This window comes from Mobula hypostoma, chromosome 2, assembly GCF_963921235.1.
Source record: "Mobula hypostoma chromosome 2, sMobHyp1.1, whole genome shotgun sequence".
NCBI lineage: Eukaryota > Metazoa > Chordata > Chondrichthyes > Myliobatiformes > Myliobatidae > Mobula > Mobula hypostoma.
Genome location: NC_086098.1, coordinates 155,057,874 through 155,081,736, shown reverse-complemented (window position 1 = coordinate 155,081,736; position 23,863 = coordinate 155,057,874). Strand labels below are relative to the sequence as shown.

General features: G+C 44.8%; 1 protein-coding gene across 3 annotated transcripts in view; it reads left to right on the top strand.

Moving 5' to 3' along the window:
* Positions 1 to 1,485: 1,485 nt before the first annotated feature.
* zgc:63587 (uncharacterized protein LOC393431 homolog) overlaps positions 1,486 to 23,863 on the top strand; it is a 218,400-nt gene continuing 196,022 nt past the window's right edge. Inside the window, exons 1-2 of one of the 3 annotated variants that reach the window (XM_063040895.1) lie at positions 1,486 to 1,604; positions 14,743 to 14,802. The gene's annotated coding sequence lies outside the window, so the exon portion shown is untranslated. The remainder of the gene's footprint in view (positions 1,605 to 14,742; positions 14,803 to 23,863) is intronic. The other 2 variants (XM_063040896.1, XM_063040897.1) reach the window with 2 other exon arrangements.

The following is a 23,863-nucleotide window of genomic DNA, read 5'->3' as shown; positions in this document are numbered from 1 at the left end:
CTGCACAGAGTCTTGCCATCTCCAGAAGTTTTCTAATGACTCTGCCATAGTTGGATGCATCAGCAAGGGAGATGAGACTGAGTACAGGGCTACGGTAGGAAACTTTGTCACATGGTGTGAGCAGAATTATCTGCAGCTTAATGTGAAAAAGACTAAGGAGCTGGGTGGAGCTGAGGAGGGCTAAGGCACCGGTGACCCCTGTTTCCATCCAGGGGGCCAGTGTGGATATGGTGGGGGATTACAAATACCTGGGGATACAAATTGACAATAAACTGGACTGGTCAAAGAACACTGAGGCTGTCTACAAGAAGGATCAGAGTCATCACTATTTCCTGAGGAGACTGAGGTCCTTTAACATCTGTCGGACGATGCTGAGGACGTTCTACGAGTCTGTGGTGGCCAGTGCTATCACGTTTGCTGTTGTGTGCTGGGGCAGCAGGCTGAGGGTAGCAGACACCAACAGAATCAACTAACTCATTCGTAAGGCCAGTGATGTTGTGGGGATGGAACTGGACTCTCTCACGGTGGTGTCTGAAAAGAGGATGCTGTCCAAGTTGCATGCCATCTTGGACAATGTCTCCCATCCACTACATAATGTACTGGTTGGGCACAGGAGTACATTCAGCCAGAGACTCATTCCACCGAGATGCAACACTGAGCGTCATAGGAAGTCATTCCTGCCTGTGGCCATCAAACTTTACAACTCCTCTCTTGGAGGGTCAGACATCCTGAGTCAATAGGCTGGTCCTGGACCTATTTCCTGGCATAATTTACATATCTTTTTTTATGGTTTTATATTGCTAATTTTATACTCTATTCTTGGTTGGTGCAACTGTAACGGAACTCAATTTCCCTCGGGATCAATAAAGTATCACTATGACTATGACTATGGTGGGGTGTCCATAACTAACGGGCACAATCTGAAAATTGCGTGCCGACTTTTTAGGACAGATGTAAGGAGGATTTTTTTCGCCAGAGGGTGTTGAATCTGACGAAGGGTGTCGGTCCGAAACGTCGATTGTACTCTTTTTCCATTGATGTTACCTGGCCTGCTGAGTTCCTCCAACATTTTGTGTGTTGCTCACCCATGGTCTGCCAGTTTAAGCTTCAACCTCCCACACCTTCTTATTCTGGCATCTGCCCCCTTCCTTTCCACGAAGAGTCTCCGCCTGAAACGTCGACCATTTTATGCCCTTCAAAAGATGCTCCCTGACCCGCTGAGTTCCTGCACAATTTTCAGAGAGAGGCTCAAAAAGTCTAGCATCTGCAGAATCTCATATGTCTACAGCTGCAGGTCTCATCCCTTCAGTTGCAAACTTGCACGAAACAGCCAGGGGTATGTAATTCAGCTCAGATACAAAGCTCATAATAGAATAAATCTGAATTAATTTAAACTGTAAACTGAAACTCGTAAGTAATAGAACACCAACTCCACAGCCTGTCGGGACCGTGAATGAATGCTGCCGCGGGTGTTGTCGGGATAGCGGAGGAGCTGCGGGCGCGCTACTTGCTGGGATACTGGTAGAGTGTCTGCAGGCGGGCGAGAATGATTGATTCGTGTGAGGCCTGAGGAAAGAGAGCTGGAGCCACAAGAGAACTTCTGCGTAAGTAGCGTGGAGTAGCGGCTCCTGAACGGTGGCATCGCTTAAAAGCCGAGGCTACCGGGTATCCTGGAATCGGACAGCCGAAGACTGGGTTCAGAAACAATTCGCCCGAGAGAGGAATGTGGGAGGGATTGGAGTGGCGAGAGCTGGGGCGAAGGGGTTGGGGGTCGAGGGAGAGACTGGAACTAAGTGCGAGGGGAGAAAACAGTTTGATGAAATAAAAAGGCGTAATATTAGGAAAGACACAAGTAGAAACTGGCCAGAAATGAATCTCGTTCACACACAAAATGCTGGAAGTTCCAACAGCATCTATGGAGGGAAATAACAGTCGACTTTGTGGGGGGGGGGGGGAGAGAAGGTCGACAACCTCCATCAGTACTCATCCTGTTTAACATCCCCCCTACAGTCTCTTCAATAGCACAGCTGTCTAGTTAGTGACGTACTGGGCCAAAATGGTCTATTTCTATCAGTTTCTCGCTTTTTGTAAGGTCTGTATGGTGTCCTTTTATGGTGTTAGCTGCCTATGCAAAACAGGCAGGTCACCTCAACTATTATGCTGCTAGCTGGTTTTTGGACACAAGTTCTTGGAGCTCAGGGTGCAGCTATCAACGGATATAATTAACTGGTCTGGTTCTAAGCACATCCTCATTAAAGCCATGTCTACATGACCAAAATGTCTTTGAATATGAAAATGGCTTCCTACTATTTAATGTCCATCAAAACTAAGCAAATTCTATTCAAAACACTTAGATTAATATGCTTCAGATGAGGTGTAATACTTGCAGGTGTAAACATTCTGTTTTTCAACTCCAAGTAATGAAATAATCATGCCCTCTGTCTCATTCAAGAATAGGCTACATCCACACCTTTTTCTTTTTAAGGTACAGTTTCTCCCTTGAAACATTCTGTGGCAGCTTGCCAAGTGAAGAGTTCAGTTCAGTTTCTGCAATTTAAACCCTTACTAATTCTCAGATTATACCTGACCATGCGAAACTGCAGTGCTTTTTAGTTCACACCATTTTAACTTCTGAATTGTCGTATATCCTATTTTTTCTAACTCATTTCTTCCATTGACCAGTTATGTGGTTAGTTGTGGAGTTCCCATCTAAAGAAGAGTAAAACCAGGAACTAATGCAGCACTGACCTTTGAGACTTTTTCCTTAAATATGTTACCTCATTGATCTTCAAACGATGAGTGCTTATACTCTGCCAGTTTCTGTAGTATTGGTCACAGTCTGAACCTGGCCTTCTCTGTGACTCATAGAAGAGTACAGCACAGGAGGAGGCCATTTGGCCCACAACGTTATACTGAACCAGCTAAAGAACAAATCAAAAACACTCAAACGCTAACTCCTCCTACCTATTCCATGTCAATATCCTTACATTTTTCTTACATCCATACACCTATCCAAACATCTCTTAAAAACCTCTCATGTATTTGCCTCTATCACCACACCAGACAGTGCATTCCAGGCATCCACCAAGTAAAAAAAAAAATTGCTCCTCACATCCCCGTCGAACCTACCACCTCTTACCTTCTGGTATGAGACATCTCAACCCAGGGAAACAGATACCCTCTGTTCATTCTATGACTCTCATAATCTTATAAACCTATCAGATCTCCCCTCAGCCCCCAGCGCTTTAGATAAAATAAACCCAAGTTTATCTAACCTCTTGAGATAGCACATGCTCTCTAAACCAGGCAAACCTTTTCTGCACCCGCTCCTCAACATCCTTGCTATCACAAACAGAAAATCTGCAGATGCTGGAAATCCAAGCAACACACAGAAAACATTAGAGGAACTCAGCAGGCCAGGCAGCATCTATGGAAAAGAGTACAGTCGACGTTTTGGGCTGAGACCCTTTGGCAGGATATCCTTCCTTTAGTGGGGCAACCAGAACTGTAAGCAATGCTCCAGATGTGGCATAATTGGAGTTTAATAAAGTTGCAACATAACCTCTTGACTTTTGAACACGGTGCCTCGACTAATAAAAGCAAGCATTCTTAACCACCTTATTGACCTGTCTGGTCACTTTCAAGGAGCTATGAACTTGGACTCTGCTCAGCAATACTCTTAAGGATCTTGACCATAACAGCGTACGTATCGTTGCATTTGCCCTGCCAAGGTGTAAAACTGAGGGTTGGAGGGATCAGCATGCTGACTTGAGAGTTTTTGTAGAAGAAAATATTCTCTTAAATATTAGTTAATGATATGCCTAGTGGTACAGAAATACGGAGAAAAGGATGCATATGTTCTTAAAAATCCCAATTTAATATAGAAATTTCTCTACCTCTCATAAGATTAAACTATATCTGCATGATATGAGCTATGAAGGAAGATTGAAAGAATTAAATCTTTTTAACTTAAATAGATGTAGAATGACAGAAGACGTGATAGAAGTGTTCAGAAACATTTAGGGTGTAAGTAGATGGATGCCAGCTGCTGCTTCAAAATTAATCAATCAACGAGGACACGGGGCAATAGATGGAGACTGGTTAAAGGAAAATTTTAGACTATCATCTGTAAACATTTCTTTACACAGCAAGTTGTGGACACATGGAACAAACTACCTAGTTGCGTAGTTGAGAGTATTACCTTAAGAGACTTTCAAATCTAAACTCTTAAATTATTTTAAGACACAGTGTGAATAGGAATTTGCCAAGCATCGATGGGCCGAAACTTTCAAATGTTGTAATATGAAATTAACAATTTTAGATATAATCAATCAAATATAATTTATAAGTTTTTTTGGGTGAAAATATTTTCTCATTCTGCAGACCACTGGAGAGGTGATACTAAAATTCTTCACAATGTTTCGGACATGACTGGCCATGATTTCCTTAATGATTCTTATTCTATATTTTTCATAGTGTAATTTGAAATAAGCTTTCACAAATATATTCTGAGAACCCAGAGAGGTGAACCACAATTTTTTTTTGTGTGGTGTACCAAATATCTTTAAGTAGATTAACCGCAGAAGTTGATAGGTTCTTGATTGGTCAGGGGATGAAGGGATACGGGGAGGAGGTAGGAGACTGGCCTGAGAGAGAAAATGGATCAGCCGTGATGAAATGATAGAGCAGACTTGATGGTCCAAATGGCTAAATTCTGCTATATCTTATGGTCTGTCTGTTTCTGTTATGATAGTTCATAGGTTTAGGTCTATAATTGTACAATTAATCCTCCTTATTTGGTGGATGTCACGATGTGTGGAAGCCCTCTGCTTCCTATTCAAGATAAGAAAAATGGAATGCTATCTCATGAAACATATGTAATCAGTGTAGAACTGTAAACAAGTTTATGTTTTTGTTTTTTGGTAAAAGATGGGCTCTTGTATGTACTTTAATTTTATTTAGGTTCTATTGTAGCTTTCAAAGCAGCGTTTGGGGGAAAATAGCTGAATGTAGTTACATTAAGTGGATAATGACATCTTTTGCATCTTATTTGATTACAACTGGTTATTTTTCATTGTCATTTCCTTGAAATGTTGTTGAAATCCTGATTATTGCATGTATCCTGTTCAGTGGCTAGCTGCCTTGGAGTTGGAGGATTCCAGTTGGAATATATTCCTTCTTGATGAATGTCGTAATTTAATGGGAAATGCATGTTCTCATTAGATAACAGTTTGCTGGAGAATTCTTGGTTTACCCTTCCTTTGGTCTGTCCAGTGCACTGGAGCTGGTATAACATCAAACTTTTATCCTGGCATCAAGTTTGATGGTAAATGTACACTCACTGGGTAGTGATAAGTAGAAGGATCGTTGGTTTTCTTTCCATCCTGAGTCAATGGCAGTGAAGGTAATATTAACATCAAGTCCTAGCGCTTCTTCATTGGTATAGAGGCGTTTGTTGTTCTTATTAGATCATTTGTTGAATATATGCCATTAGAGTGGATCATCTTGAATTTTGAATACACTTTTTTAAAAAACTTATCTTTATATGTTCTGTAATTTTTTTGCACGTGATGAAGGTTGATAGTTTAGGGGTGTCCAAATTTGTGGATTTGCTGTTGTGTGTCGCTGCAGTTTGTTGGAGCAGGAATTTCTTCTGCCTTTATGCACATTACTTAGATGGAAGCATTCCAGATAAAGCAAGTGGTTCGCAAATACCAGACTTGTTAAACCCTGGTATGAGGCTTAAATTTGGAAATCAGGGATTGAAAACCCATTAGGAAGTATTTTATATCTCGGCGAGACACACTTTATGCGGACCTGTTAATAGGACTCTCAGATTGAAAGATTTACTGTGTGTGTGTGTGTATATATTTTTTTTCTCACATCCAAGCCTAGTGTACAAGGACTGAGTTAAAACGGTGGGAGTATTGAGTGAATGGATTGTAGCATCGGATCTAGATTGTTATGAAGTAACTGTTTTTATTTTAAGGGTGGAGAGCGTTGTTGTCTGGGAATATAACTCCTCTGTTCCCACTGCATGCTTCCTCTTTACAAGGTATTGTGCATCCTGGTGTTTTACTCCAACCCTGTCCTTTGTGCATTCTCTGATATGCCATGAGTTAAATCTGTCTCTCCGAATTTTCTGTTGCTGCTCTATTTATTCACACAGACATAATCTGTGTCCCACAGCAGAGCAGAGGACGTGGTCTTTCATTCATTTGACGTACTGAACTTTGATTTTTGGCGCACAAAAGCTGCATTTGTTGAATCCTTCTAATTGCTGCACCTTTGTCAATTCATTTTTAAAGACATTTTGGTAAGTGATGTACAAATGTATTCATTTCATTCATTATTTAACCATTAGAGAGGGAATAACAACATTATATTAAAAAGAACTTTTAGAAAGAAAAAATGGTGGAAAATCCTCTTGTAAAAAGAATAAGGTAATTTTGAAATTATATATTTAGTCTTGCCTTTATGGAAATTATTTGAAAGATCCATACTATTGATTGAAATTAAGGGATGTTTAAAATAGTGTGGGTTAATTAGGAACTGCTGGTTGTAATGCATAAAACGTGTCCAATGGAACCAGATTCATTTCTTATGCATTGGCTATGTAAAGCCATCACTAATTGTGATTACACAATAATATCATCATCATCATCAGGTGCCGCGCCCAGTTTGAGCTTTGACTGCCATGGCCCACACACTCCTGTTTTGGGTTAAGTGGATCAATTCATTGGTATTCATTTCCAGTTCTCTGGCTGCTGTCTCCATCATCATTTGTCTTTGTCTTCCTCTTGCTTTCTTCCCTTCAATCTTTCCCATAATTACCGTGCATTCTAACTCCTCTTTCCTAATCACATGTCCAATGAAGTTACGTTGCCTTTTCATGATCTCATACATTATTTTTCTTTTTGTATTTGCTCTGTTCATGACATCCTCGTTAGATATTCGTTTCGTCCGTGATATTCTTTGCATCCTCCTCGAAAACCACATCTCTGCTGCTACAATTTGTTTCCTCATGTTACTAGATACAGGTTTCCCCTGCCATCCGAAGGTAGAGCGTTCCTATGAAACGGTTCGTAAGCCAAAATGTCGTAAAGCAAAGAAGCAATTACCATTTATTTATATGGGAAAATATTGTGTGCATTCGCAGACCCAAAAATAACCTACCAAATCATGCCAAATAACACATAAAACCTAAAATAACAGTAACACATAGTAAAAGCAGGAATGATATGATAAATACACAGCCTACGTAAAGTAGAAATACTTTTCCACAGTCATTACTGCACTGTTCTCCGTAGCTCAAATCTCACGCAAGTGCCATCAGCAGAAAATTTCACGCAAGCGCTGTTGGCAAAAACACGGTGCAAGTGCTCTCCAGTAACCTTTAAGCTATGAAGCTGCCAAATCATACCAAATAACATGTAAAAATACACAGCCGATATAAAGTAGAAATAATGTATGTACAGTGTAGTATCACGGGAATTGGAAAGACAGCGCCGAGCACACTGATGATGGTGTGTTAGACTGAGTCGTCGCAGGTTGGGTCGTGCAGTGGCTCCCACCCTCCAGGCTGCCGACTGATACATTGCTGCGAGGCACGCAGGGGTCCAGCAGTAGCCGGAAGGCATGCAGCACATCTTTAAGAAAAAAGCTGAAATAAACATGCTAATTAATTAGGTGCTGCCCGGCACATAATTGTCGGCCCAGATCAGTGCCGATTGCATCGCCTTTGGTCTGGGCCGACATATATTTATTTTATTATTCTCCGCAAATCGGTACAGTATCTGTCCGGGGCCCGGGTGTTGGGGTGGTGGGACACGGGAGTGTCATCTCATCGTCGATCAGGGCAGGCAGCTCATCTTCTTCTATGATTGCCCGCCTCGATGACGAAGGTTGAGGGTCGTTGTCTGCTGAGGCTGATGTGGAAGGCTTGGTTGACTGCTGAGCCTCGCGCATTTTTCTATCACACAGTTCTTTGTAAGGACTCAAACCATCTTGAAAATATCCCCTAAACCTACGTACCCTTTCAAAATTAAAGTCGTACTTTATCATTGCAGCAAAAATCTCATGCAGTTGCTTCACTTTCGCTACTGCATTCGGTTTCGATTGTTATCCTTTCCTCTTCCAATTGCATCAGCTCTTCAACTATCAGTTCTTGGTCATGGGATGCCAAAACCTCTTCAACATCATCTTCGTCAGCTTCCACAAACCAAACTCACTTTGTCCTTACTTGGTTCACCACAATCGAAACGCTTAATTATGTCTAGTTTTACGCTAAATGTAACACCCTTACGAGCTCTTTTAGGCTTTTCCGACATCATAGAACTCTTGCAAATGGCTGCTCACAGGCATATGTTAAAGCAATGCCGGCGAGAATCCAGGGGAGAGCGGCTGCTGGGGGCGCGCGCTGCCTTTTATTGCGCGCTGATTTTTTTCATAACAGTGAAAACACCTTCTGAAAGCGAAAACAGGTTACTAATGTAGGTCTTTCGTAACAGTGAGGTTTCGTAAAGCGAACGTTCGAAAAGCGGGAGACACCTGTTTTGTCTAACATTCTGAACCACATAACATAACTAGACAAATATAACATTTCAGTACTATGAAATACACAGTAATATATCACTCATATAACATTAAGTCCATTGTTGATGAATCGAAACGTCATTTCCTCACCTCGATCTATGGAGCGTGGGTGTTGCTGATAAAACCAGCATTTATTGCTCTCGATTGTAGTAAGTAACTTAATGGCACAGCTCCTTGTGGTTGAGGTGCTCTGATAATGCTGTTGTATAGTTCCAGGAGTTAAACTGAGTTCCTGATCCCTGCCCTGATCTCTTCAGAACAACTCAAACCAAATTCATGGGATAAGATTTTGCCAAACACAAACACTGTTTTTGAATTTGATTATTTTGCAGTTGTCAGGGAACACAATTCCCTATTATATTTTCGGAGGTTATTGGTTATTCAGCAGGAGCTGCTTGATCTCATGATATTGCCCTGATGAACATACATAGTGATTGATTTCCAACAATCACAACAATCCACCTTTTATATTATGTGTGTCTACTATGTATGTTTTCCCATTGATGCTCATTGACTTCAGTTTACATAGAAACATAGAAAATAGGTGCAGGAGTAGGCCATTCGGCCCTTTGAGCCTGCACCGCCATTTATTATGATCATGGCTGATCATCCAACTCAGAACCCTGCACCAGCCTTCCCTCCATACCCCCTGATCCCCGTAGCCACAAGGGCCATATCTAACTCCCTCTTAAATATAGCCAATGAACCGGCCTCAACTGTTTCCTGTGGCAGAGAATTCCACAGATTCACCACTCTCTGTGTGAAGAAGTTTTTCCTAATCTCAGTCCTAAAAGGCTTCCCCTTTATCCTCAAACTGTGATCCCTTGTTCTGGACTTCCCCAACATCGGGAACAATCTTCCTGCATCTAGCCTGTCCAATCCCTTTAGGATTTTATAGGTTTCAATCGGATCCCCCCTCAATCTTCTAAATTCCAACGAGTACAAGCCTAGTTCATCCAGTCTTTCATCATATGAAAATCCTGCCATCCCAGGAATCAATCTGGTGAACCTTCTTTGTACTCCCTCTATGGCAAGGATGTCTTTCCTCAGATTAGGGGACCAAAACTGCACACAATACTCCAGGTGTGGTCTCACCAAGGCCTTGTACAACTGCAGTAGTACCTCCCTGTTCCTGTACTCGAATCCCCTCGCTATAAATGCCAGCATACTATTCGCCTTTTTCACCGCCTGCTGTACCTGCATGCCCACTTTCAATGACTGGTGTATAATGACACCCAGGTCTCGTTGCACCTCCCCTTTTCCTAATCGGCCACCATTCAGATAATAATCTGTTTTCCTATTTTTGCCACCAAAGTGGATAACTTCACATTTATCCACATTAAATTGCATCTGCTATGAATTTGCCCACTCACCCAACCTATCCAAGTCACCCTGCATCCTCTTAACATCCTCCTCATAGCTAACACTGCCGCCCAGCTTCGTGTCATCCGCAAACTTGGAGATGCTGCATTTAATTCCCTCATCCAAGTCATTAATATATATTGTAAACAACTGGGGTCCCAGCACTGAGCCTTGCGGTACCCCACTAGTCACCGCCTGCCATTCTGAAAAGGTCCCGTTTATTCCCACTCTTTGCTTCCTGTCTGCTAACCAATTCTCTATCCACATCAATACCTTACCCCCAATACTGTGTGCTTTAAGTTTGCACACCAATCTCCTGTGTGGGACCTTGTCAAAAGCCTTTTGAAAATCCCAATATACCACATCCACTGGTTCTCCCCTATCCACTCTACTAGTTACATCCTCAAAAAATTCTATGAGATTCGTCAGACATGATTTTCCTTTCACAAATCCATGTTGACTTTGTCCGATGATTTCACCGCTTTCCAAATGTGCTGTTATCACATCTTTGATAACTGACTCCAGCAGTTTCCCCACCACCGACGTTAGGCCAACCGGTTTATAATTCCCCGGTTTCTCTCTCCCTCCTTTTTTAAAAAGTGTGGTTACATTAGCCACCCTCCAATCCTCAGGAACTAGTCCAGAATCTAACGAGTTTTGAAAAATTATCACTAATGCATCCACTATTTCTTGGGCTACTTGCTTAAGCACTCTGGGGTGCAGACCATCTGGCCCTGGAGATGTATCTGCCTTTAATCCCTTCAATTTACTTAACACCACTTCCCTACTAACATGTATTTCGCTCAGTTCCTCCATCTCACTGGACCCTCTGTCCCCTACTATTTCTGGAAGATTATTTATGTCCTCCTTAGTGAAGACAGAATCTCATCACTTCTGAGTGATGAATGGAGAGTGAGCCTGTACTCTCTTAAGTTTTGGAAATGAGGGGTGTACATTTTTAAATATACTGCAGTTTTTATGGAATTTGATTATATAGATAGGGATGGTTTCCTTGGTTGTGGTGCTGGAAATGGATCACAGTCTCAATGTTAGGATTGCACTTTCAGGACAGTAACAAGTTTAAAAAAAAACATTTTTATACAAAGGGGAGTGAATCATAGAAACTTCCAAAAAGGAGCTGTGAAAACTGAGATGTTTGGTGTTTTCAAGATTGATAATGAAAGCTTTTTTGATATTTAAGGAATTGAACAAAATGGGATTTGTGCAGGAATGTGGGTTGAAGTGAAAGATCAAATGTGATCTTCATGGGTATAGAGGACTGAATAGCATCCTCATGTTTCTTGTATTCTTAATTCTGTTATGTTTGTAAGACAGATTTTGTAAGGTTTATTGAGGTGGGGTTGATGTTGCCACATCAGGATCTAGAGATTTCGGTGTGGCGGACTTTGAAATCTTGTCTTGAGATCATCAGTCCAGGCCTCTGAATAATTCAGCTGACTGCTAAGTGAAGTTTAGTGTGTCATAGAAAAGATATTAAAACCTTGCAAAACTTGCTGTATGTTGCCAAGTGATCCAAATGACTATTTGAAAGAGATTATATGAATTTGGTTAGTGCCATGACCAACACTTGTCCCTTAGAAAAAAACATAGAAAACCTACAGCGCGATACAGGCCCTTCGGCCCACAAAATTATGCTGAACATGTCCTTACCTTAGAAATTACCCAGTGTTACCTATAGCCCTCTATTTTTCTAAGCTCCATGTCTATCCAGGAGTCTCTTAAAAGACCCTATCGTATCTGCCTCCATCACCAACGCCGGCAGCCCATTCCACACACTCACCACACTCTGCGTTAAAAAAAACTTACCCCTGACATCTCCCTTGTACCTACTTCCAAGCACCTTAAAACTGTGCCCTCTTGCACTAGCCATTTCAGCCCTGGGAAGAAGCCTCTGACTATCCACATGATCAATGCCTCTCATCATCTTATACACCACTATCAGGTCACCTCATCCTCTGTCGCTGCAAGGAGAAAAGGCCGAGTTCACTCAACCTATTCTCATAAAGCATGCCCCCCAATCCAGGCAACATCCTTGTAAATCTCGTCTGCACCCTTTCTATGGTTTCCACATCCTTCCTGTAGTGAGGCGACCAGAACTGAGCACAGTACTCCAAGTGAGGTCTGACCAGAGTCCTATATAGTCATAGTCATACTTTATTGATTCCGAGGGATATTGGGTTTCGTTACAGTTGCACCAACCAAGAATAGAGTATAGATATAGCAATATAAAACCATAAAAAATTAAATAATAATATGTAAATTATGCCAGGAAATAAGTCCAGGACCAGCCTATTGGCTCAGGGTGTCTGACCCTCCAAGGGAGGAGTTGTAAAGTTTGATGGCCACAGGCAGGAATGACTTCCTATGACGCTCAGTGTTGCATCTCGGTGGAATGAGTCTCTGGCTGAATGTACTCCTGTGCCCACCCAGTACATTATGTAGTGGATGGGAGACATTGTCCAAGATGGCATACAACTTGGACAGCATCCTGTTTTCAGTCATCACCGTCATAGAGAGTCCAGTTCCATCCCCACAACATCACTGGCCTTACAAATGAGTTTGTTGATCCTGTTGGTGTCTGCTACCCTCAGCCTGCTGCCCCAGCACACAACAGCAAACATGATGGCACTGGCCACCACAGACTCGTAGAACATCCTTAGCATCGTCCGACAGATGTTAAAGGACCTCAGTCTCCTCAGGAAATAGAGACGGCTCTGACCCTTCTTGTGTTCTCAGTGTTCTTTGACCAGTCCAGTTTATTGTCAATTCGTATTCCCAGGTATTTGTAATCCTCCACCATGTCCACACTGTCCCCTGGATGGAAACAGGGGTCACCGGTGCCTTAGCCCTCCTCAGGTCCACCACCAGCTCCTTAGTCTTTTTCACATTAAGCTGCAGATAATTCTGCTCACACCATGTGACAAAGTTTCCTACCATAGCCCTGTACTCAGCCTTATCTCCCTTGCTGATGCATCCAACTATGGCCGAGTCACCAGAAAACTTCTGAAGATGGCAAGACTGTGCAGTAGTTGAAGTCCGAGGTGTAAATGGCGAAGAGAAAGGGAGACAAGACAGTCCCCTGTGGAGCCCCAGTGCTGCTGATCACTCTGTCTGACACACAGTGTTGCAAGCACATGTATTGTGGTCTGCCAGTCAGCACAGTCTGCCATATAACTGCAACATTACCACTTGGCTCCTAAGCTCAAGCCCACTATTGATGAAGGCCAATGCACCATATGCTTTCTTAACCACAGGGTCAACTTGCGCAGCAGCTTTGAGTGTCCTATGGACTTGGACTCCAAGATCCCTCTGATCCTCTACACTGCCAAGAGTCTGACCATTAATACTATATTCTGCCAACATATTTGACCTACCAGAATGAACCACCTCACACTTATCTGGGTTGAACTCCATCTGGCACTTCTCAGCCCAGTTTTGCATCCTATCAATGTCCCGCTGTAACCTCTGACAGTCCTCCACACTATCCTTAATCAATGTCACCAAATCCTGTTAGCATCCTGTTGCTTGAAGGGGTTGCAGACCTCAAATTGGGCAATTTATTTCACTGTTATTCTAGCAAAGATGCTTCCTAAATCCTGCATTCACTTTGGAGTGATGAGATTATATCGACACAATGTTCTTTGCATAGATGTAGTTCTGTTATTTTTCCAAGATGGATTATCTAGATGTACTTGTGAAGAAATACCAAACAAATTGGTATTTTTTTACTAGAACAGGACAAGTAAATTGACGAGGGCAACAATGACCTTCATGTTTCTAAAATATATTATGAGAATACATCCTAAGTATGAGTCGTGAATTAGTAATTTGGCAAAGTTCAGGATTATCAATTGAACAAAGTGGGTGTGTCAGAGGAAATGCTTTTACAGTTGGCTGTCATGGCATGGAATGCTTTAGCATAAGCAACAATGAGCTGAGATTTATCATTCTTTCAGAAGTGATTGGAAGGAGAAAAGGGATTACAAAACAATTAATTTTATTGAGGTTTAGTATGGGTAGCCCTTTTTCTTGCTGTATTTTATTCTTGAAGCTTGCGGTTTCTTCATGGCTAAGTCAGTACATTGCATCAGCTCATTTCGTGCTGTGGTGAGTCCATGGATTCCTTTTGTTTTTGGACTTGGTTCTCTGTATGGTTCATGGTGCCATTAGTTGCCCCTCTTCATATTTAAAAGTATCTGTACATTGGGATTTTACCTAATTTACTGCAAATCCTGATGCTTTGTCATTGACTCGGTCCCTCTGTGCTATTTGATTCGGAAATCTAGAGTCTCAGTTGTGTAGTGTTGCCATGTTACCCTAAGGAAATACATTTTTCTGTCTTTCAATGGAGGAAAGCGATTTTTAGTCTTCGGTAAATGTGTTGTTTTGCAAGACTGTTGTGGAACCAAGATTGTAGCATGTTTGAACATGAATGCAAAGTAGATATCTATAGAAAAGAGTTAACAGTCGATGTTTCTGGCCAAGACCCTTCATCAGGGTCCTGATGAACAAAACGCTGGAGAAATTCAGCAGGCCAGGCAACATCTATATGGAATTACTGTTCTATGTGATAGTTGATGAAATTAACTATTGAATGAATGCGTGAAGTATGGACAATTTGATATCCCTTAGTTTATGCAATTGTTGAAAATGAATTACTGTATATCTGGTTACATTCCTACCAGAATAGGAATATTTTACTTGCATGTTTTTAACTTGCTGTGGGTCAGGGTACCTGATTATTCTGTTTTTTATATATTCCAGTGTCACTGAGGGAAACTGTGCACCTGATTGTCATTGGTGAGTTGAGAAGTGGAATTGGAGGTATGACATCTGAAATTTGTTAACTAATGCAGAATCTTATTGAACCAGCTGGGAGCTTGAAGTGGGTATCAAATGTACCAGAGGTTAAAAACATGTAACCAAAGAAGGACAGAAAATACTAATTTATAGCTGACATCCGAAAGAGATTTCATCAACAACTACCTTCTGGTAACTTCTGGCTGTGGTAATGCTGTTTGTTTTAGAATGAAGTGCTTTTGGGATGGTATCTCTGTGAAATGATATGCCTGGTGAGTTGTATAAATGCATTCATATTAAGAGGTGCAGGATAGATACATCTCAAAAATGAAGTAGAATTCCTAAAAGAAGGAGGAGGCAACCAAGGGATGTCAAAGACAGCATAAAAGCAAAAGAAGGAGCTTATAATACAGCAAGCATTACGGGCAAGCTGGAGGATTTGGAAGCTATTAAAAACCAACAGAAGGCAACCAAAACAAGCGATAAGTGAGAAAAGATGAAATATGAAGGCAAGCTAGCCAATATGAAAGAGGTTACCAAAGGTTTTGTCAGATCAAAAGTAAGAGAGGCAAGAGTGGATATTGGACCACAGGAAAATGGCACTGGAGAGGTAGTAATGGGGGACAAATGACCAAAAAAATGTGGTGGACAAACTTAAGTATTTTATGTTAGTCTTCACTGTGGAAGACACTAGGAGTATGCCAAATGCAAGAGTTTCAGGGTGCAGAAGTGAGTGATGTTACTGTTACTAAGGAAAGGTGCTCAGGAACCTGAAAGGCTGAAGGCAGATAAGTCACTTGGACTAGATGGATTACATCCCAGGATTCTGAAAGAGTTACCTGAAGAGATTGTGGAGGCGTTAGTAATGGTCTTTCAAGATTCGCTAGATTCTGGAATGGTTTTGGAGGATTGCATAATTGCAAATGTCATTCCACTTTAAGAAGGGAGGGAGGCAGAAGACAGGAAAATACAGGCCAGTTGGACTGACTTCAGTGGTTGGGAGTCCATTATTAAGGATGAGGTTTCGGGGTACGTGGCTCTTCGGGGCACATGATAAAATAAGCCAAAGTCAGCATGGTTTTCTTCAGGGGAAATTTTGCCTGACAGATCTGTTGGAATTCTTTGAGGAAATAACATGTAGGATAGACAAAGGAGAGTTTCTTCCACCAGAGAGTGGTGAATCGCTGGAATTCATTGCCACAGAATGCTGTGGAAGCCAAGTTATTGGGTATATTTAAAGTGGAGGTTGATTGATTCTTGATTAGTCTGGGAATTAAAGGTTACAGGTTGAAGACATTAGCAATATACCTGATAGGCAGAGCTCTCAGGGAATAGAATTAGGTACAGTCAAGATTACTAGAGAGAAAGTGCTTGGGAAGCTAAATGGACTAAGAATAGATAAGTCTCTTGGACCGGATGAGGTGCACCCACGGGTTCTGAAGGAGATGGCTTTGGAGATTGTGGAGGCATTGGAAATGATCTTCCAGGAATCAGTAGACTCTGGCATGGTTCCGGAGGACTGGAAGGTTGCAAATGTAGGTCGGCTGTTTAAGAAAGGAGGGAGGCAGCAAAAAGAAAATTACCTGTTAGTCTGACATCGGTAGTTGGAAAGTGATTGGACTTGATCCTCAAGGATGATGTTATGAAATACCTCGAGGCGCATGACAAGATAGGCCCAAGCCAGCATGGTTTCATGAAGGGAAGATCCTGCCTCATCAACCTATTGGAATTTTTTGAGGTAATCTCAAATAAGATTGATAAGGGAGAGGCTGTGGATGTTGTGTATTTGGATTTTCAAAGGGCCTTTGATAAGGTACTGCATAAGAGGCTGCTTAATAAGATGAGAGCCCATGGAATTACAGGAAAGATATTGGAACGGGTGGAGTATTGGCTGATAGGCAGAAAGCAAAGGGTGGGAATAAAGGGATCCTATTCTGATTGGTTGTCGGTTACTTCTGATGTTCTGCAGGGGTTGGTGTTGGGGCTGCGTCTTTTTACAATGTATATTGATGATTTAGATTATGGATTAAATGGTTTTGTGGCTAAGTTTGTGGATGACACCCAAGATAGGTGGAGGAGCAGGAAGTGTTGAAGAAACGGAAAGGTTGCTGAGAGACTTGGTCAGTTTAGGAGAGTGAGCAAAGAAATGGCAGATGAGATACAATGTTGAGAAATGTACGGTTGTACATTTTGGAAGAAGAAATAATCGGGCAGATTATTATTTATATGGGGAGAAAATTCAAAAATCGGAAGTGCAAAGGGACTTGGCGGTCATCGTGCAGGAGACCCTAAAGGTTAACCACCAGGTTGGATCGGCAGTAAGGAAAGCGAATGCTACATTGGCAGTCATTTCAAGAGGAATAGTGTATAAGAGTAAAGAGGTGTTGATGAGGCTCTATGGGGCACTGGTAAGACCTCATTTGGAATATTGTGTGCAGTTTTGGGCCCCCTATCTTAAAAGGGATGTTCTGATGTTGGAGAGTTCAGAAAAAATTTACGAGGATGATTCTTGGAATGCAGGGGCTACTATATGAGGAGCATTTGTCGGCTCTTGAACTGTATTCATTAGAGTATAGAAGAATGAGGCGGTATCTCCATAAGACCATAAGACAAAGGAGCAGGAGTCGGCCATTTGACCCATCGAATCTTCTCCGCCATTTTATCATGTGCTTGTAGCAGTGTGCTACACACAGCGCTAGAGTAACGACACGTAGTCGGAGAGTTGGAGTTGCGATAAAAGAGATTTATTCAAACTTTGCGGCCTCCTTTAAACTCTTCCCGTTCCCGCCCTCCCTGGGTGGAACTGCTGTGGGGAATGCATATTCCCAGATCCTTTCCGTGCGCGGGATTTTCCCCCTGCTGGTGAAGATGGCCTGGTGCCCTTTTTGGAGCCGGCCTCTCTGCGGCCGCGTGCTATTTCATGGGCCGGTTCATGTGTGCTAGAAAGTGGGTCGCCACATAACCCCCCCCCCCCCGGCGAACTGGCGATACATCCCCCAATGTCCACAGTCTGGATCGGCCTCTGTTTGGGATGTCTGCCCCTGCGCCGCGGTGCCTGAGCCTGGACCGGCTGCACCAAGTCCACATGGGCTGGTTTGAGTCCTCTCTCCCCCCAGTGTCCAGCACGAACGTGGACCCGTTGTTCCTGATCACCTTAAACAGCCCCTCGTAGGGCCGCTGTAGCGGTGCCCGGTGTCCGCCCCGTCGTACAAAAAGAAACTTACAGTTCTGCAGGTCTTTGGGTACGCAGGTTGGGCTCTGTCCGTGCTATGAAGTGGGTATGGGGGGCCAGGTTACCGAGCCTCTCCCGTAGTCTGTCCAGGACTGCTGCGGTTTCTTCCTCTTGCCCCCTTGGGGCTGGTATGAACTCTCCTGGGACTACCAGGGGTGCGCCGTCCACCAACTCGGCCAACGAGGTGTGCAGATCTTCCTTGGGCACTGTGCGGATTCCGAGCAGGACCCAGGGAAGCTCGTCCACCCAGTTAGGCCCTTCCAGGCGGGCCATGAGAGCCGACTTCAGGTGACGGTGGAAACGCTCCACTAGCCTGTTCAACTGTGGGTGGTAGGCAGTTGTGTGGTGCAGCTGTGATTCTAAAAGGTTGGCCATAGATGACCACAGGCTGGAGGTGAACTGGGTGCCCCTGTCAGAGGTAATGTGGGCTGGTACCCCGAAGCGTGCTACCCAGGTTGCAATCAGTGCTCGGGCGCAGGATTTGGAGGTGGTGTCGGTGAGCGGGACTGCCTCTGGCCATCTGGTGAACCAGTCTATCATAGTTATGAGGTACCGCGCTCCTCGCGACACTGGCAGGGGCCCAACGATATCCACATGAATGTGGTCGAACCTCCGGTGGGTGGGTTCGAACTGCTGCATCAGAGCCTTGGTGTGCCGCTGCACCTTGGCCGTTTGGCACTGCATGCACGTTTTGGCCCATTCACTGACCTGTTTACGAAGCCCATGCCAAATGAACCTGTTGGAGACCAGCGGGATGGTTGTCCTGATGGAGGGGTGCGCTAAGTTGTGAATGGATTCGAAAACCCACCGGCGCCAGGCTGCCGGGACGACGGGGCGCGGTTGGCCGGTAGCTACGTCACACAGTAGGGTCCTCTCACCTGGGCCTACGGGGAGGTCTTGGAGCTGCAAACCGGAGACTGCAGTTCTGTAACTAGGGATCTCATCGTCTGCCCGCTGTGCCTCTGCCAGTGCTGCATAGTCCACCCCCTGGGATAGGGCCTGTATGGTCGGTCTGGAAAGTGCGTCCGCCACAACGTTGTCCTTTCTGGAGGCATGCTGGATGTCCGTCGTGTACTCGGAGTTGTAGGACAGATGTCGCTGCTGGCGGGGCGACCGGGGGTTGGACACCGTCGTGAACGCAAAGGTAAGCAGTTTGTGGTCCGTGAACGCAGTGAAGGGCCTACCTTCTAAGAAGTACCTGAAATGCCGATTGCCAGGTATAGTGCCAATAGCTCCCGGTCAAAAGCACTGTATTTGAGTTCGGGTGGCCGTAGGTGTTTACTGAAGAATGCCAGGGGTTGCCAGCGACCCTCGATGAGTTGTTCCAGCACTCCACCGACCACTGTGTTGGATGTCCACCATGAGGGCAGTAGGAACGTCCGTTCTGGGGTGCACTAGCATCGCGGCGTTTGCCAAGGCTTCTTTGGTTTTGACAAAAGCGACTGCAGCCTCTTCGTCCCAGGTAATGTCCTTGCCCTTACCCGACATCAGGGTTGCTGAGGGGAGGAAACTGTGGTAGAAATTCGCCATACCCACGAGTTCCTGTAGGTCTTTGATTGTGTTGGGTCACGGGAAGTGATGGACCGCGTCTACGTTGGCGGGCAGCGGGGTTGCCCCGTCTTTAGTAATCCTCTGGCCCAGGAAGTCGATGATGTTGAGTCCGAACCGGCATTTGGCCAGGTTGATTGTAAGGCCGAATTCGCTCAGTCGGGCGTAGAGTTGATGGAGGTGGGACAGATGCTCCTGACAACTGCTGCTGTCTATGAAGATGTCATCCAATAGATGAATGCAAAGTCCAGGTCGCATCCCACTGCGTCCATTAGCCGCTGGAATGTCTGTGCGGCATTCTTTAGGCCGAACGGCATTCGGAGGAATTGGAAGAGGCCGAACGGGGTGATGAATGCTGCTTTGGGGATGTCGTCCGGATGTACTGGGATTTGATGGTATCCCCGGATGAGGTCCACGTTGGAAAAGATCCTTGCTGGTTTGCTGCGAAGTCGTGAATGTGCGGCACAGGGTAGTGATCTGGCGTTGTAGCCACGTTCAGTCTGCGGTAGTCACCGCATGGTCTCCAGCCCCCCCCCCCGGTTGCCTTGGGCACCATGTGCAGGGGGGTGGCCCATGGGCTGTCGGACTGTTGTATGATCCCCAATTCCTCCATCTTCTTGAACTCCTCCTTCGCCAGTCGGAGCTTGTCTGGGGGAAGCCTTCAAGCACGGGCGTGGAGAGGTGGTCCCTGGGTCGGGATGTGGTGCTGTACTCCGTGTCTGGGCATGGCTGCCGTGAACTGCGTTGTCAGTACTGATGGGAAATACCCCAGGACCCTGGGGAATTCGTCGTTGGACAGCGTGATGGAGTCCAGGTGTGGGGCTGGCAACTTGGCTTCACCCAGGGAGAACGTTTGAAAAGTCTTGGCGTGGACTAATCGCTTCCCTTGCAGGTCGACCAGCAGGTTATGGGCTCGCAGAAAATCCGCCCCCAGAAGTGGTTGGGCCACGGCGGCCAGTGTGAAGTCCCACGTGAACCGGCTGTAGCTGAACTGTAGCCTCACCGTGCGGGTGCCATAGGTCCATATTGTACTGCCATTTGTGGCCCTCAGGGTGGGTCCCGGTTCTCTGTTGCAGGTGTCGTAACTTGTTGGAGGTAAAACGCTGATCTCCGCTCCGGTGTCGACCAAAAAGCGGCATCCCGACTGCTTGTCCCAGACATACAGGAGGCTGTCCTGATGGCCAGCTGCCGTAGCCATCAGCGGCGGCTGGCCCTGGTGTTTCCCGGGAATTTGCAGGATGGTCTACAGCAGCGGGCATCTGTGCCCCACCGCTGGTGGTAGAAGCACCATTGTTCGTTGGGCTCCTCACTCCCGTCGCCGGGTTTTGTTGGCTCTGCTGCCGGGCCTGGTCTGGTCTGCAATTGGACACGCGGCTTGGTGATCTGTGCGACGGATGCCCCTCTCTCTTTCCTGGCATTCCACAGTACATCTGCCCAGGCTGCCACCTCCCAGGGGTCGCTGAAATCTGCGTCGGACAACAGCAGGCATATGTCTTCGGGCAATTGCTCTAGGAACGCCTGCTCAAGCATGAGGCAGGATTTGTGTCCTTCAGCCAGGGGCAGCATTTCGTTAATTAATGCCGACGGCGGCCTGTCTCCCAAACCATCTAGGTGCAGTAAGCGGGCAGCTCGTTCGCGCTGTGAGAGTCTGAAAGTCCTTATGAGCAGGGCTTTGCCGTCCTCCGGGGGCGACTGTATAAACTTCTTCAAGGGAGCTCAGCACGTAGTAGTAGCGAGTGGACTCCGAGGTTATCTGCCAAATGTGGAATTGTGCTCCCGCATAAGCGGGGTCGCAGCATCCAGAAGCTTGGCAGTTTTAATGAAACTGCGTGAACAGATGCAGCGTTGGTCATCTCTGGTCCAAATATTGTTTGGGCCGTCGAGGTCACCTGTTGTAGCGGTGTGCTACACACAGCGCTAGAATAACGACACGTAGTCGGTGAGTTGGAGTTGCGATAAAAGAGATTTATTCAAACTTCACGGCCTCCTTTAAAGCCTTCCCATTCTCGCCCTCCTTGGGTGGGACTGCTGTGGGGAATGCATATTCCCAGACCCTTTCCACGTGCGGGATTTTCCCCCTGCTGGTGAAGATGGCCTGGCGCCCTTTTTTGGGGCCAGCCTCTCTGCCGGCGGGTGCTATTTTGTGGGCCGGTTCATGTGTGCTAGAAAGTGGGTCGCCACAAACTGATCCATTCTCCCATTTAGTTTCACTCCCCTGCCTTCTCACCATAACCTTTGATGCCCAGATACCTATCAATCTCTGCCTTAAATACACCCAATGACTTGGCCTCCACTGCCGCTCATGGCAACAAATTCCATAGATTCACCACCCTCTGGCTAAAAAAATTTCTTCGCATCTCTGTTCTGAATGGGCACCCTTCAATCCTTAAGTCATGCCCTCTCATACTACAGTCCCCCATCATGGGAAACAACTTTGCCACATCCACTCTGTCCATGCCTTTCAACATTCGAAATGTTTCTATGAGGTCTCCCCTCATTCTTCTAAACTCCAAGGAATACAGTCCAAGAGCGGACAAACGTTCCTCATATGTTAACCCTCTCATTCCGGGAATCATTCTAGTGAATCTTCTCTGTACCCTCTAAAACGTCAGCACATCCTTTCTTAAATAAGGAGACCAAAACTGCCCACAGTACTCCAAGTGAGGTCTCACCAGTGCCTTATAGAGCCTCAACATCACATCCCTGCTCCTATACTCTATTCCTCTAGAAATGAATGCCAACATTGCATTCGCCTTCTTCGCCACCGACTCAACCTGGAGGTTAACCTTAAGGGTATCCTGTACGAGGACTCCCAAGTCCCGTTGCATCTCAGAACTTTGAATTCTGTCCCCACTTAAATAATAGTCTGCCCGTTATTTCTTCTGCCAAAGTGCATAACCATGCACTTTCCAACATTGTACTTCATTTGCCACCTCTCTGCCTATTCTTCCAATCTATCCAAGTCTCTCTGCAGACTCTCTGTTTCCTCAGCAGTACTGGCCCCTCCACCTATCTTTGTATCATCAGCAAACTTAGCCACAAAGCCATCTATTCCATAATCCAAATCGTTGATGTACAATGTAAAAAGAAGCGGCCCCAACACGGACCCCTGTGGAACACCACTGGTAACCGGCAGCCAACCAGTGGGAACCTTTATTCCCACTCTCTGTTTCCTGCCAATCAGCCAACGCTCTATCCACGTATGTAACTTTCCTGTAATTCCATAGGCTCTTATCTTGTTAAGTAGCCTCATGTGTGGCACCCTGTCAAAGGCCTTCTGAAAATCCAAATATACAACATCCACTGCATCTCCCTTGTCTAGCCTACTTGTAATTTCCTCCAAAAATTGTAATAGGTTTGTCAGGCAGGATTTTCCTTTAAGGAATCCATGCTGAGTTCTGCCTATCTTGTCATATGCCTCCAGGTACTCCGTAACCTCATGCTTGACAATCGACTCCCAACAACTTCCCAACCACTGATGTCAAGCTAACATGTCTATAATTTCCTTTTTGCTTCCTTGCCCCCTTCTTAAATAGCGGAGTGACATTTGCAATCTTCCACTCCTCCGGAACCATGCCAGAATCTATCGACTTTTGAAAGATCATTGCTAATGCCTCCGCAATCTCCACAGCTACTTCCTTCAGAACACGAGGGTGCATTCCATCTGGTCCGGGAGATTTATCTACCTTTAGACTATTCAGCTCTCTGAATACTTTCTCTGTTGTAATTGTGACTGAGCACACTTCTCTTCCCTGCCACCCCTGAGTGTCTGGTATACTGCTGATGTCTTCCTCAAAAAATACTTGTTCACTTGCTCTGCCATCTCCTTATCTCCCACTACAATTTCTCCAGCATCATTTTCTATCAGTCCTATATCTACTCTCATCTGTCTTTTACTCTTTATATACTTGGAAAAAGCTTTTAGTATCCTCTTGATATTATTTGTTAGCTTCCTTTCATAGTTCATCTTTTCCCTCTTAACGACCTTCTTAGTTTCCTTTGTAAGCTTTTAAAAACTTCCCAATTCTTTGTCTTCCCACTAATTTTTGCTTCCTTCTATGCCCTCCTTTGCTTTAACTTTGGCTTTGAATTCTCTTGTCAGCCACGGTTGCATACTTCTTCTATTCGAAAATTTCTTCATTTTTGGAATATACTTGCCTTGTACCTTCCTCACTTCTCGCATAAACTCCAGTCACTGCTGCTGTGCCGTCCTTTCCGCCAGCATCCCTTTCTGGTCAACTTTGCAGTTCCCCTCTCATGCCACTATAATTTCCTTTACTCCACTGAAATACCGACACATCAGAT